A 14,500-nucleotide genomic window follows, 5' to 3' on the forward strand; every position below is an offset into this window, starting at 1 on the left:
GTGAGGGAACCCGAACAGGCTGCACACAGCGCCCGGGCCTGCCTGGGGATTGACGGGCCAGACCGAGCTGTGGACGTTCGCAACATCCGCACCCGGAACCCTGGAAACGTGTCCCCAGTGGTGTCTTTTCCCGTCCACTCGCTGCAGCACCATTAGCAACAGGCCGGCCTGCCCTCCGTCGCAGGACTGAGGCCGCACCTGCCCCACCGGATGACTGCCGGGAGTCGGGCGGTGCCCCCCACTGCGCACACTTCCTCCCGGACCCCTGCGCCCCGTCGAGCGCACAGGGGGAGGGGACCGGGTCACCCCGGCCCCAACAGCTTCCCACAGTTTAAGCTGCCCGCAGCCGGGGAGGCAGGAAGTCTCAGAGCCGGGGCGTGGAGGCGGGGTGGGGGCAGGAAGTTGGGGGTGACTCTCCCAGAGACCCCAGACGGGCCCCGCCGTGGGAGCAGGGTGGGCGGGCGCGCAGGGATTAAGGGCGCCCCCTCCTCTGTAGCCCTAAGCCATGTGACTCTGGCTGGAGCGCCCCGCAGGCTGAGGGCGAAGGCCGCTACCTCCGACGACCCCCAGCAGTGCGCGCGAGGAGGGAGGGGCCGCCTTTGTCTACTTTGCGGCAGAAGCAGCCCCCCCTCAACCCCTCCCCCCGCGCCCCGTCGGCCCTGCACAGCCCGGGTTTTCCATCCGGCCTGGCTCGGCTCGGCAGCTGTCAGGGGACCGAGCTGACCTTCGCGAGCAGGGAGTTTCAATTAGCTGCAGATCAGATAAGCGGGCGGGCCCGTCTCTCTGGGCACCGCGGGGGCGCAGCCCCGCCCCCGCCACGCCGCGCCAAACGCGCTCCAGATGGGAACAAAGATGAGGACGCAGCTCCACCTGCCTCCCCAGGGAGGGGAGGGGAGAGGAGGCCCCGCCGGGAGAAGCTTCCCACCCGAGGCAGGGTTGCACACCCTCCCCAGCGGATCTGGGATCCTGGGTCGGGCCAGGTCAGGGCTCTGGCCAAGATGATCTTTGCGGCTCTTGCCTCCTGCGCTGACCTCATCTTCAGTTGGGCATCGTGCCCTCTCTCCCCCGGAAGGAGCATTTTGCCATCTCTGATCTCATGCCGACCTTCTCTGTGTGGCTAAAGGAATGAGTGGAAGGCCAACAACAAAAAGAAACTGAGGCACTCCGTGCTTCCTTGGTCCATGCCACGCAGCAAGCACACATCTCGAGTTTATTGAGTGCCTACTAAATGCCAGACACTGCGTAAACTCTGTGGGCACCAAGACAACAGTCTTGTCCCAGCTTCACAGAACTTAGATTCTTTTTCAAGGAAACACCATAATCAAATAAATCGCTGAAGAGCTAAGAAGATATTAAAATAGGTCGTGTGAAACTTCAGGGAGGGTATACACCTCTCAGAGGAGATGACATCTGACCTGAAGCCTGAAAGACCAGGAAAAGCTAGTTAGCAAAGGAGAGGGTAAGGTATTCTGGTTCGGAGGATCATTTAAGGCAAAGATCCCAAGACTCAAAAAGAACTGGCCTTGTGGAAGGTAGGGGAAGGCCTTTATGAGCATGGTCATAGGCCCAAAGTGGTCTTGGAGGTCTTAAACTCACAGAGATCCTCCTGCTTCTGCCTCTGGAATCCTGGGATGTGTGCTACTACACTTGGCACTGACTTTAAACTTTGTTTTAAGATTTTTTATTTTATGTGCATTGGCATTTTGCCTGCATGTATGTCTGTGAAGGTGCCAGGTCCCCTGGAACCGGAGCTACAGAGAGTTGTGAGCTGCTATGTGGGTGCTGGGAATTGAACTCAAAAGTCCTCTGGAAGATCAACCAGTGCTCTTAAAGATTGAGCCATCTCTCCAGCTCCAAATTAAAAATTTGAAAGGTCCCTCTGCCACCAAAGGCAAACATTTTGGCAGGGGAGAGAAGGAGATTTAGGTTTGGCAGAAGGTCTGAGGAAGAGGGGGAGAGGCAGGTGAATTGGATTCCAGGTAAGGTAAACTGAGTGTAGGCTGGCCCCAGAGAGCGTGGAGAATCTATGTAGGTCAGAGGCTGAAGGCACAGCTATACTAGGGTACTCCTGGTGTGTGACTGAGCTAGCGTCTTGTTCAGTTTCCTCAAGGGTTTAAGAAGAAAGGGAAATCTGGCGGGTTACTCAGTTAACAGAATGCTTGTAGCATCCACAGAGACCTGCCCAAACAAGATGTAATATAATAACATACATCCAGCACTTGAATCACACACACACACACACACACACACACACACACACACACACACACACATAAACTAGAGACTGGAGGGTCACAAGTTCAAGATCATCCTCAGCTATAAAGCCAGTCAGAGCTATATAAGATCCTGTTTCAGGCCATTGAAAAGGTCACTGTTAAGGATAAATAGGATGCAACCTGTGAAGTATTTTGCACAGCCTGGTAAAGAGCTACTATGTGACAGACATTTCCTGGGGAGACACAAGACACAAATACTCACACCTACACACCTTGATTAGGGACTTGACAACAGACCAAAGTGCCACCAATGTTCAGCTTGGTGACCCAATTAGTTTTATTGGGATTCCTTACAGGAATAGGAGTGAAGGGTTATGTACAGGAGTGGAAATGACTCAGACAGCTGCATCACCAAAGGCCTCTCCAGTGTGGATAACAAATAACATTGCATAATCTGGCAGCTCACAGGTTAGAGTGTCCTTTCCTGGTTGCTCAGTTGGTCTGAGCTGATGACTGTTTCTGTTTCTTCTAGGAGGCTGGACTTGTCTGAAATCAACTGTGATGAAGTTTTCCTATTTATATATTCTTGAAGAGGGAGGGGCCTAGTGAATCTGCTCAGTTTCGGGGACTTCCTGAAGCTATTTTGAGTTCTTCCTTCCTTAATGGATTTCCCTGCAGGATGAAATATTTCAGTCTGAGGAAAACTGCTACAGATAAGGACATGCTCTTGGGGCCGGAGAGATGGCTCTGCAGTTAAGAGCACTGACTGTTCTTCTAGAGGACCCAGGCTTGATTCCCAGAACTTACATGGCAGCTCACAGCTGTCTGTAACTCCATTTCCAGAGGATCTGATGCCTTCTTTTGGCCTCAGGCATCAACCATTTACTTTGTGCATAGACCTGTACAAAGGCAAAATACCCATAGACTTAAAATAAAAGGAGTAGTGATAACAATGATGATGTAAAAACACTGGTCATAAAATAGCACACATGGATTATCCCTGGAGAATGCACTCTGGAGAATGGGCATGAGGATTTGAGGCCTGTTTTTGTGTGTGTGTTTTTTCTGTGTAGCCCTGATTGTCCTGGAACTCATATAGACCAGGCTGGCCTCAAACTCAGAGATCTACCTGCCTATATCTCCCAAGTGCTAGGGGTTAAAGGCATGGATCACAAGGCCCAGCCAAAAGTCTTAACATGCTCATAAATGTTGACTCTTACTGGGAGAATTGTTGTATCACCCACCTCTACAGACCTCCCTCTGCACCAAAATTTCCCCACTATCCTGCCTGGCCTTCTACTCCACTGAGATCTTGTTTTCAGTTGACTGGAAGCAGAAAGTCCTCCCATTGACATTGTCTCCATCTTTGCAAGGTGAAGGTCAGTACATGGGACAAAGAGAATCACTGGATGGTCTCTGAGGGAGCTCTTCCTCACTTCCTGCTACCCAAAAGGGATGAGTAAGCCCTTCTCAGGCAGACGTGGAGAATTGAGAAAATAACCCCAGGTCCTACCCAGCCCCTGTCAGATGCCTGGAACTCAACAGTCATTGCTGTTGGGTGTGCAATTTTGTCTTCTGGGAGCTCCCAGAAAATCCCAAAGTTTAGGTTTTTTTGTTAAGATTTATTTATTTATTATGTATACAACATTCTGCCTCCATGTATGCCTGCACACCAGAAGAGGGCTCCAAATCTCATTATAGATGGTTGTGGGCCACCCTATGGTTGCTGGGAATTGAACTCAGGACCTCTGGAAGAGCAGCCAGTGCTCTTAACCAATGAGCCATCTCTCCAGCCCCCAAAGTTCAGTTTTGATGTTGAAAATCAAACTTAAAAAAAGAAAGATTGATTATGCGCACAGTGTTCTGTCTGCATGTATGCCTGCAGGCCAGAAGAGGGCACCAAATCTCATTACAGATGGTTGTGAGCCACCATGTGGTTGCTGGGAACTGAACTCAGGACCTCTGGAAGAGCAGCCAGTGCTCTTAACATCTAAGCCATCTCTCCAGCCCCTGAAAAGTCAAACTTAAAGAAGGCCTTACATCACATATGCTAAGCATGCATTTTACCTCTGAGCTACAAGTCTGTAAATATCAGTTATAACTGTAGTATACTTCTCCAAGGGTGCATGCATGTTCACATACAGAGAGGCACAAGTGCACCACCCTCCCTTCTTCCCCTGATCCTGTGTTTTTCTGGGAGCTCCCAGTTAGTGATTAATCAGATCTACCATCTCAGCTATTCCAGAGGGAGGAAGACGGTAAAGTAAAGGTGAGCTTGAACCACAGACGAAGCTATCCTCATCTTTGTTACTGAGTCTTAAAAGGTAAAAAGAGGGTTGAAGGTTGAAGATGACATTCAGTGATAGAGGCCTTGCTTAGCATATGGAAGGCCCTGGTTTCAGTCCGCAGTGCTGGGTGTGTGGGAGGAAAAACAAGCCATTTATAGAGCCTTTACCCAGGGCCGGGCACTTGCCCTGGTCCACCCATACCACATAGGTCACTTAGAGAGTCTTTACAAACACTCCACAAGGGCTTTGTCCAATTATTGTTCCTAATTTATGAGCAAATAAACAGAAGTTTCAGAGACATCTTGGGGACTTGCCTTGCCCAAGGACACAGGATTAAGTGGTGGTGCTGGGAATCAAACCCAGGTCTGGCAGAGGCCAGGACAGAAGAATTTAGCTAGTCTGTGATCTGTCTCACACACCATTAAATGGATGGATGGCTCTGAAAGGTCCCCGAAGCATTGGAGATAGATCAGCCCAGTGCCCTCTCCACCTGCAGAGCCGCTGGAATCAAGGACAGGCACTTCACCTGCATTCCAGAGCCTGGAGCTATGGCAGCAGGGAGCCTGTGTGATCTCTAGCCCACAAAGCATCCATGATACCTGTCCATATCTCCCCTTGGGTTCTGCAGTCCATTTCAGAACACCGCAGAACAGGTGACTAGAAAAAGAAAATTCTATTTTGCATAATATTTGTATCTGCTTTTTGTGTCGTTCACACAACATCAGAATGAACAGAGGCCCTGGCACCCTACTTCCTGGCCTCCCTACCTGTCCTTCTGCTGACCCCCAACGTGGGTTGGAGGTTCTTAGGACTCTTGGCAGCTTCTCATCTGTCTCCCCCACCCTACCCCTATTCCATCTTAAGAGGGCTGAAGCAACGGGAGAGCTAAGGGACCTTGCAGGCATGCATACCTGCAGTAATTCATGCACACGGGCATGCAAGAAGAGCGTATGGGGTCTGCAGCTCTGGACAGAGGGTAAGAAGGGAACAGGCATTTGCTGCAGGTGTTGCCAGTCTGCTTCTCCCCACCTCCCACCAATAGCACCTTCTGATAGGCTGGCCTGGGAGAAGAGGGGAAGGCAGGAAGAAAGGGGGTGGGTGGTATCAAGGTCTAGAAAGGAGGAAGCTGGCTGCAATCCGGGGGAGAATGGGGGAAAGTTAGTGTATAGCTTGGACTTTTAACCAGGTCAAGACCTCCTAAAACATTCTGACATATTTTTATTTATTTGTTTGTTTGTTTGTTTTGAGACAGAGTTTCTCTGTAAGAACACTGAGATCCACCTGCCTCTGCCTCCTAAATGCTGGGATTAAAGGCGTGCACCACCACCGCCCGGCTTCCACATGGAGATTTTAGGCTTGGATACCTGGGGGGAAATTAGAGATCCAGAGCTCCAGAACCGTGGGTTCACCTGCATTTATGAAGGGACAGGAGGCTTAATGAGTGACTTTGCACCAACCATGTGATGGGTGACATAGAGCACTTGACTGCTCGGCAGGATGCCACCACACCAACAGCAGCCTGGGAGACTTTCGAGCGGAGGCAGCATAGATGCTAGGCTTTAAAGAACGGGTCTGAGCGACTTAGGCACAGTGAGCAGGGAGCCTCAGTGTGGTAGGAACAGCATGGGAGAAAAGAGAAAGGTGTCAAGGGCTGGATTGCACCAGGTCAGGAGGCAGCACTTCGCCAGGTAAAAAAGACCAGGAAAGGAAGATGTGGACCCCTGCCTGGCCCCTCCCTCCTGGACTGTGTGAAGGCCCCTTAGGACTCATCCATCCATTTTTCCCAGAGCAATTTAGGATTGGTTTCAAACCCAAGGAGCAACTCCCTAGGCTGCCAAATGAAGCGCCCAAGAAACCTGCCAGCCTGGCGTGGGCCCAAGGCATTGCCCCATTGCCTCCGCCTCCAAAGAACTGGTCAGGTGGTCAGGAACATAGTCCTAACATACATAAGGCCCCTAGTTTTGAGGCTCCTTCCCAATTATCAGAATTCATAATCTCCTTCATCAATTTCCTCACCTCAGAATGGGGACGGAGAGATGGCCCAGTGGCACTTGTGGTGTTTGTAGAGGACTCGGGTTCAGATCCTGGCACCCACATGGTGGTTCACAACCATCCACAGCTACAGTTCCGGGGTTGATGCTCTCTTCTGACCTCCATGGGCATCAGGCGTGAAGGTGGTGAAGATGAATGTGGTACACATTCCTACAGGCAAAATACTCATGCACATAAACAAACCTATTAGAAGGGGGAACTAGCAAGTTTTTTAGATTTCTGTGAGAAATTACACTTATTTAATTACTATTTATGGGTCTCCATAAACAAAGCCTCGTTTGAAGTGCTGAGGTTCCAAGAGTTAATCACAGACAAATATGTAAATGAATAGTTTCCCATTATGTCTGTCAGTGTATGGAACCGGCTAATCTAACAGGGTGATGTTGCAGGGTAACCAGAGGTAAGTGATTTGGGATAAGGTGGTTCAGGACCTGGTAGAGGCAAATGTTCCAGAGAGCAGAAAGGGAAGTGCAAAGGCCCTGAGGCGGGAAGCACTTAGCAGTAGTGAGGCTGGAGGGTCTGGACCAGGGGGATCATGGAGGATGGAGGCATTTAGGAGAGGTAAAAGAGGGTGCTTGGGTGCTTGGGAATAGTGTGGCTAGAATTCTAATTGCTATAAAAATCCCATTGGAGGTTTTCAATAGGCATATTGATCTACGCAACAACTCTCTGTAAAGGTTTACTGTTATTATTATTAATATAGAGCTTAGAGAGGAATAGCAATTTGTCCAAGATCAGAGCCCTGTCCCACAGCTCATTCTTCTCAGCTTTCTTTTCCCCCTAAGGAGCCATGTGCATCAGCTCCAAGCCGGCTGCGAGGAGGTGAGGACGGCTTCCTTTCCCTCCTTCCCCCTCCTTCCCTCCGGCCATTTCCCGTGCTCTGGGCGCCCGCGCCCCAATTAGCCAGCGAGGCTGACTGCCTCGGCTCCGAATGACAGACACCTCCTGTCACCCCCTGACGGGCGAGGAGATTAACTCGGAGAGGCGCCTGCTGGAAGGGACGACAGGGAAGGGAGGAAGGGGAGAGAATGACCAAGGGCTCTTTGTAAGGAAAGGGTGTGGGCTAAGGGGATCTGGACCTCTGAGGAGAGCTCAGGCAGGCTGGGGAGAGCCACCCCACTCTCCTGATTGGCTGCTCCAAGCTGCAGTCACCATTGCCTCAACTTCCATTTTGCACTCCTCCCAGGGCGGGGACCTCGACGTTTCACGGCTGAATCCTCAGCTCCATGTACCTGTGGAAGCCCAATAATATCTGCGGGCTTTGAGCAGGGTGTGATGGATCAGCGGGGGGGGGGGGGGGGGGGGGGGGGGGGGGGGGGAGTAGGCAGGAAGATCAGGCGTTAAAGGTCATCCGAGGCTATATAGGGAGTTTGAGTCCAGCCTGGGCTATGAGATCCTGCCTCAAAACAACAAGAAGAAAACACAAAACAAAATCCGTGTACTGTAGGTATTAGTATTTATCATGCTGGTTTATTCAATCCTTTTTTGTTTTATTTTTCAAGAAGGGTTCCTTTGTGTAGCCCTGACTGTCCTCGAACGCGCCCTTAACACCCCCCTTTTTTCTAGGTTTGGGGGTATGTGGTGTTGGGGGTTGACCCCAGAGCCTTGGGTAAGCTGGGCAACAGCTCCTTTCCAATGAGCTGCGTCCTCAGGCCCAATGCTTTGCGTTTTTCAGTTTTAAATTTAGGAAATGTGTATGGGGCAGGCTGTGTTGAGGAGCAAACAGCCAGGTCTGGCCTGGACCTATGTAGCTGAGGCTGGCCTCGAGCTCCTGATCACCCTGCTTCTACCTCCTAGTGCTAGGAATTCATGACTTATTTATATGATGGGCTCCCAGTGTTGCCCAGGCTGACTTCAAAATACTGTGCTCATGGGATCTTCTGCCTCACGTCTCTTAGTACCACTGTAGGCCTGCAAAGTAAGGCCTAGCTACAGCATCTTCAAACAAGACCAATAGTGCCTGCTCTCAGGAGGCTGAGGGAAGCCCAGCCTGGACCACAAAGGGAGATCTTTCCTTAGAATACCGTAAAGGACAGAACACTAGAAGCAGGGACCGGTTTCAAAGATTCATTTATTCATTCATTTTTGTTTGTTTATTTATTTATTTTGGATTTTTCGAGACAGAGTTTCTCCGTAGCTTTTGGTTCCTGTCCTGGAACTAGCTCTTGTAGACCAGGCTGGCCTCGAACTCACAGAGATCTGCCTGCCTCTGCCTCCCGAGTGCTGGGATTAAAGGCGTGCGCCACCACCGCTCGGCATTGTTTGTTTATTTTTGAGGCAGAGTTTTTCTCTGTGTAGCCCTAGCTGTCCTGGAACTCCTGTAGACCAGGCTGGCCTTGAACTCTGTTTCAAAGATCTTATGATTACAAAGAAGATGCTCAATAGGTAAAGGTGCTTGTCCACCAAGCCTGACATCTTAAGTTTTATTCCCATGACCAAGTCCCAGAAGTGGTCCCCAGAGCTGGGCATGGACCGGGATGTGAACCAAGCCTGCTTAACGCCGACACTCAGCTTCTTTTGACTGTGGGACAGCATCATTTGTGCTCCCTCCAGAGAGAAAACTGCTCATGCCATTTAGGGATCACAGTCCACGCTGGGACTATAATGTGGGAGGCCAGAAAAGGCAATATATTTTGTTTGTTTGTTTGTCTTGAGGACAGGGTCTTACTCTGTAGTCATGCTGCTCTGGAACTTATAGGTGCTCTTCCTAATTCTCCTGAGTGCTGGGACAGAGAGGGAAATTTGCAAAGCCCTTGTATGCACAGACCGCAAGTGGCATGTGTGAGAAGTTCCAGGTCTTCCAGAAGAGTGAAGTCAGAGAGAAGGCACAGAGGGCAGTGAGCTTCCCAGAGAAGGGGTGACAAGATGGCTCCCACACCAATGTCTGGCTGGTCAGTGAGAATGAGAGGAAGGCACTCTGCTTCCAGGCAAAAGCAAAGAACAAAGACTTGGAGACAAAACCGGGCAAAGCCTATACCATCTTGGCAAGACCTCGGATGCAAGTGCGGAACCCAGCACACACAGCTCGAGCAAAAAGCTAACCGACTGACTTACTGCAAGGCTAAACAATATTTCTAGAGGTACTGCGGATGCAACCTTTAAAGCCTTCTGCACTCTCAGCCCCAAGGTCAGTGCTCTTCCAAGGCCACGATGATGATGATGGATCCTGATGTTCTGGCTTGTGCCTGTGATAGTAGCACTTGTTGGGTAGAGTCACGAGGATGAATATTTAGTTTTTTAATTTTTTTTTTTTTTGGTTTTTCGAGGCAGGGTTTCTCTGTGGTTTTGGAGCCTGTCCTGGAACTGTAGACCAGGCTGGTCTCGAACTCACAGAGATCCGCCTGCCTCTGCCTCCCAAGTGCTGGGATTAAAGGTGTGCGCCACCACCACCCGGCCCAGTTTTTTAATTTTTTAAATGATTTATTTATTTTTATTTTATGTGCATTGTTACTTTGCCTGCATGTATATATGTTTCAGGGATCCCCTGCAACTGGAATTACAGACAGTTGTGAATGTCTGAGTGACATGTGACTGCTGGGAATTGAACCTGGGTCCTCTGAAAAAGCAGACGTGGTGCTCTTAACTGCTGAGCCATCTTCCCAGCCCTGAGGGTGAGTATTTCAAGGACATCCTTGGCTCTGCCTTAAGTTTGAGGCCAGCCTGGCCAGCACGAGATCCCGTCTGGAAAAAATAAAAAATAAATAAAAGTAATGGTCCCCAAATCCGTAACTGCCAGGTCAGAGAACTCCCCCAATCAAATCCTTGGGATTCAGCCTAATTGGCTAGATCCAAGTCACACATCGATTTCAGAACCAATCAATGTGGCCCAGAATCAGGGCACAAAGAATCCCCTAAAGCCCTAAGGTAGCTGGGGTGAGGAAGGTCCTTTTGCTGGTGCTTCCCCTCCTAGTTCCAAAGTGGATTATAATTCCAAAATGAGATGGGTTGTGTGTCCCTTCCCCCAGAGTAACCAAGGTTGATGACGTACAGAAGTGAGAAGTTGGGTAGTGTCAGGCATTCTCAGCTCATATTCTAGCCTATCCGTAAGACTGTTTGTACCAGGCTTGGTGGCGCATGCCTTTAATCCCAGCACTCAGGAGGCAGAGGCTGGCTGATCTCTGTGAGTTCAAAGCCAGCCTGGTCTACAGAGAAAGTTCCAGGACAGCCAGGAATGTTACACAGAGAAACGCCGTCTCAAAAAAATAAAAAATAAAAAAATTGTATGAACATGGATATATGTTGGTATATATGCATGCATGTACGTATGTGTGTGCATGTGGAGGCAGTGGAGGCAACCTAGTCTGGGCCTTACAGGACTCCTCCACCAGCTAGTACTTTCAGAGCTCAGTTGCTGGACAGCTCTGAGCCCAGCTCTGCTAGCTGAGAGAAGGCTCCACAAAGGTTCCCTAGTAAGACAGTGTGGTGAGGGCTCCTTGGGTGTGTCCATGGGCCCACCTGATGGTTTCATTCACTTCTAGTCTTAGTTCAGCTCTTTTCCTTCCATGTGTGCCTTTTACAGAGTTAGAGCCCAAGAAAGCCAGTCTTCCAAAAGGAAGATTATGGCCAAGTGCACCCCACCTTTTAGCCAGGAGTTAGGTGTGGTTGTTACCTTTCTTAAGCAAAGAGAACCACAGGGCCAGCTCCAGGATAGGGGACAGCTTGCAGGCCCATCCAGAGCTGACGACCTTCAGTTAGGTTCACCGGGACAGCAGTAACCTTTCTGTAATTCTGCTCTTCCTTAGCATCTGGAGCAGGTACTTGGAGTCAAAATGACAGAGGTTTGAATTCTGAGTTAGCTGGGCAGACTTGGCTCGCTCTCTCCAGTCTTGGCATTCCCATCTGTAAAACAGGGACAAGGCAAGGGTGGCCAGACCTCAAAGGGTAGTGCCATAGTGATGAGATAGTGCACACCAGGTGCTGGCCACGCTACAGCAGCAGCTCCTCCATAGAGAGGCAGCTGTTGCTACTCTTTTTCAACCTCTGAGCCTAGCCCTTAGCCTGGAGCTCAAGGTGGACCTTTCTGGACCTCCGTTTCTCCATTTGTCCTTCCAGCTTTTACACTCATGGAGTGGGTGACTAGGATGATCTCACGGAAGGGAGGACCCCTCCCACATGGGTCAGTCCATGGGGGGGGGGCATGCGACAGTGCCCAACCAACATTTTCACCAGGCTGGGCAGGCAGCGCCAGGCAGGCGGGAGCTGGTCAGGTTTTTAATTGAACGCGATGCAAATGAAATGTAAATACCATGCAAATAAGCTCTTGCCAGGAGGTGCTGGGCTGAGAGCAGAGGGAGCAGGGAGGGGACTGCTGAGCAGGGATCCCTTCTTGGGTGGGGGGGTCTCTTTCCCCTGACCGTCCACACCCACCCGCCGTGTTGATTACCCAGCCTGGCCATTTCAGAAAGGCAACAGTGGTACTTTATTCCCCCCTACAGCTCCTTCCCAGACTCCCTTCCCTAACCCTACTGCTCTTGGTGATAGTGGGGTGCTCTAAGGAAAAGCAAGGGATAGGGCGAGGTTGACACAGTCACACAGAAAGACACACCAATAAACAGAGACAAGCATGCGGAAACACATTCCCGCCCCAGACCTTGCAACACCCAGGCCCACTTGGACGCAGCCAGCCACACATAAATATACTCAAGTGCACATTTAGTCATACACACAGTGACAGAGACAGACAACCCAGTCACAGAGGCATGGATGCACACACACTGCCGTGTCATGAGGGCTGCAAACGGTCCGAGAGAGCCTGGTGTGGGGGTGTAAGACAGACACCCTGTGTGGTCAGAGCCTGGTGGTCAGCCAGGAGGGGGATTTTCAGGGTGGCCTGGGCCCTTTGCCCAGCCCCCATCCCAACACAGGACCAAACCCCCGGTCACACAGTTAGGAGATTCCCAGGTGCTAGTCCATCCCTAAGCACTCTGGGCCCCATCCTGGAATCGGCAGTTTCTCGACTGCCCCACAGCCCCTACTTCTGAGACAGCCATCTTTTGGGGGAGAGAGTGACAGGGTCATCCTGCCAAGGGCTAAGGGATGTGGTGCAGAGGAAGAGGGTGTGGGGTGGGGATGGGCAGTGTGGCAAACTCTTATTCCACCCTTCACATCTGAGGGTGGTCCCATCCCCCTCCGAGGTGACTCACGCCCTACATTTAACTCTCATTAAGAGCTTCTGGGCCCAGCTGGAGGGACAACCGCCAACTTCCCCCAACAAACAGGGAGCTCTGGGTGGGCCGCCCTCGCAGCCTCAGTTTCCCCCTAGGGGCCTGGCCCAGGGACAACGACTGCGTGGGAAGCAGAGCTCACAGTCCCGTTGGCCTTGGCAAGGGCTGTCCTCCAACCCAAGGAATGAGGGACTGGGTGTGGCTTCTTCCAGGAACCACCCTCCCCAGACCCTTCCGGATGCGTTGCAGCCTCATTCAGCCTCAGAGCTTGGCCCACACGACACGACGGGAAGAAGAGGAGGAGGTGACGGCGTGGGTCCCAGGGGACCGAAGTTACTGGTGATCTCGCCAACAGTGCTTCTCCGACACTCCCACCCCCACCCCACCCCCCGTGTGCAGGCTGGGACAGGGTGGACTGAGACTGGCCAAGGATCCACGGCGGTCCCTCCCGTCCTCGGTAGCTCCCAGGGAGCCCGGCACCGTGCGAGGGTCCCGGCCACCTCGGGAGACCCAGTTGCGCTAGCCTCGCCACCGCCCTCCCTCTCCGCGGTTCTGTGGGAAGAAGGCAGCTGGGGCGGGGGTGGCCGCGGGAGCGTCTTGCCCGTGTGATCGTGCCGAGCGGGGAACTCTGGGCCATGTGGGAAAGACATTAGTGCCGGCCGCCCTGCCAGCCAGGAATGCGCCCCCTGCTCCGCAGTCACCGCCTGCCTGGCCCAGAAACGGTGACTCACACGCTCCGTGTTCCCACCCCCTCGGCGCGCACCCTGCACGGCCCACTAAGGGCCTGGCCCGCGCTCCCATCCTCCCTGCCTCGGCTGCTGCGGGCCCGCTACCTGCCTCGCCCAGCTTCCACTGTGCCAGCGTCGGGAATTGGGGAATCTGGAGCCACAAAGTAGCTCTGGAGTGTCCTGGGACGTCCATGCTTCCCCCTCCACACAGGCTTGCCTGTTCTGGGCTTGCTCGGAATAGCCACCCCTTTGGGACTTATTACCCGAGGCTGCCTCCCCCACTGCGGAAACATTCACCTCGGGATCCCCACACTCAGCACAAGGCCAAGAACTCAGGGCAGATTAAAAATAATAACAAGGAGCCAGGGCAACATCTTGAGGCAGGAAACAGGACCTTTGCGTGGGAGGGTTGTCCCCGGGTCACCTACGTCAGAAGGCATGTGACTGTGGACCCTTACTCTCCTGTTTCATCTTTGCTTAGATCCACCCGAAGTACCCATCCCTTGGCTAACAGGGCAGCCTATGCGGAAGTGCCGCCTTTAGTTGTCAGCTAGGGACCAGCTCCTGAGGCCTGTCTTGAAGATTTGGGGATACTACTATTAATCAGGGTTATTTAACAAACACAACGTGCCCTACCTTTGACAGGCTCCAACCTTTATTTGTTTGTGTGTTGCGATTCAAGGCCTGAAGCAACCCAGGCCTTCCTGGAACTAGCAGAGAATGTCCTTGAATTTTTTTGATTTTCCTGGCCTCCACCTCTGCCTCCTCCACGTCCAGAGTGCTGGGATTACAGACTTGGGCCATTAAGTCTGGTTTTAGTGTTGGGGATCGAATCCAGGGTTTCTGGCAAGGCATGCACTCTACCAACTGACCGCATCTCCAGTCCCTTGTTTTGTCTTCTGGACAGGCTGGTCTGGAATCCACGGTCCTCCCCAGTGCTGCGAGCACCTTGTTACTGTCATCCTTTCACAGATGAAGAAACTGAGGCTCAGTGAGCAGAAGGTGACAGCCTAAGAGACAGAAGTGGGTCCATACCCCAGACCCCCTAACTC

The sequence above is a fragment of the Microtus pennsylvanicus genome, chromosome 4 (assembly GCF_037038515.1).
Source record: "Microtus pennsylvanicus isolate mMicPen1 chromosome 4, mMicPen1.hap1, whole genome shotgun sequence".
Lineage (NCBI taxonomy): Eukaryota > Metazoa > Chordata > Mammalia > Rodentia > Cricetidae > Microtus > Microtus pennsylvanicus.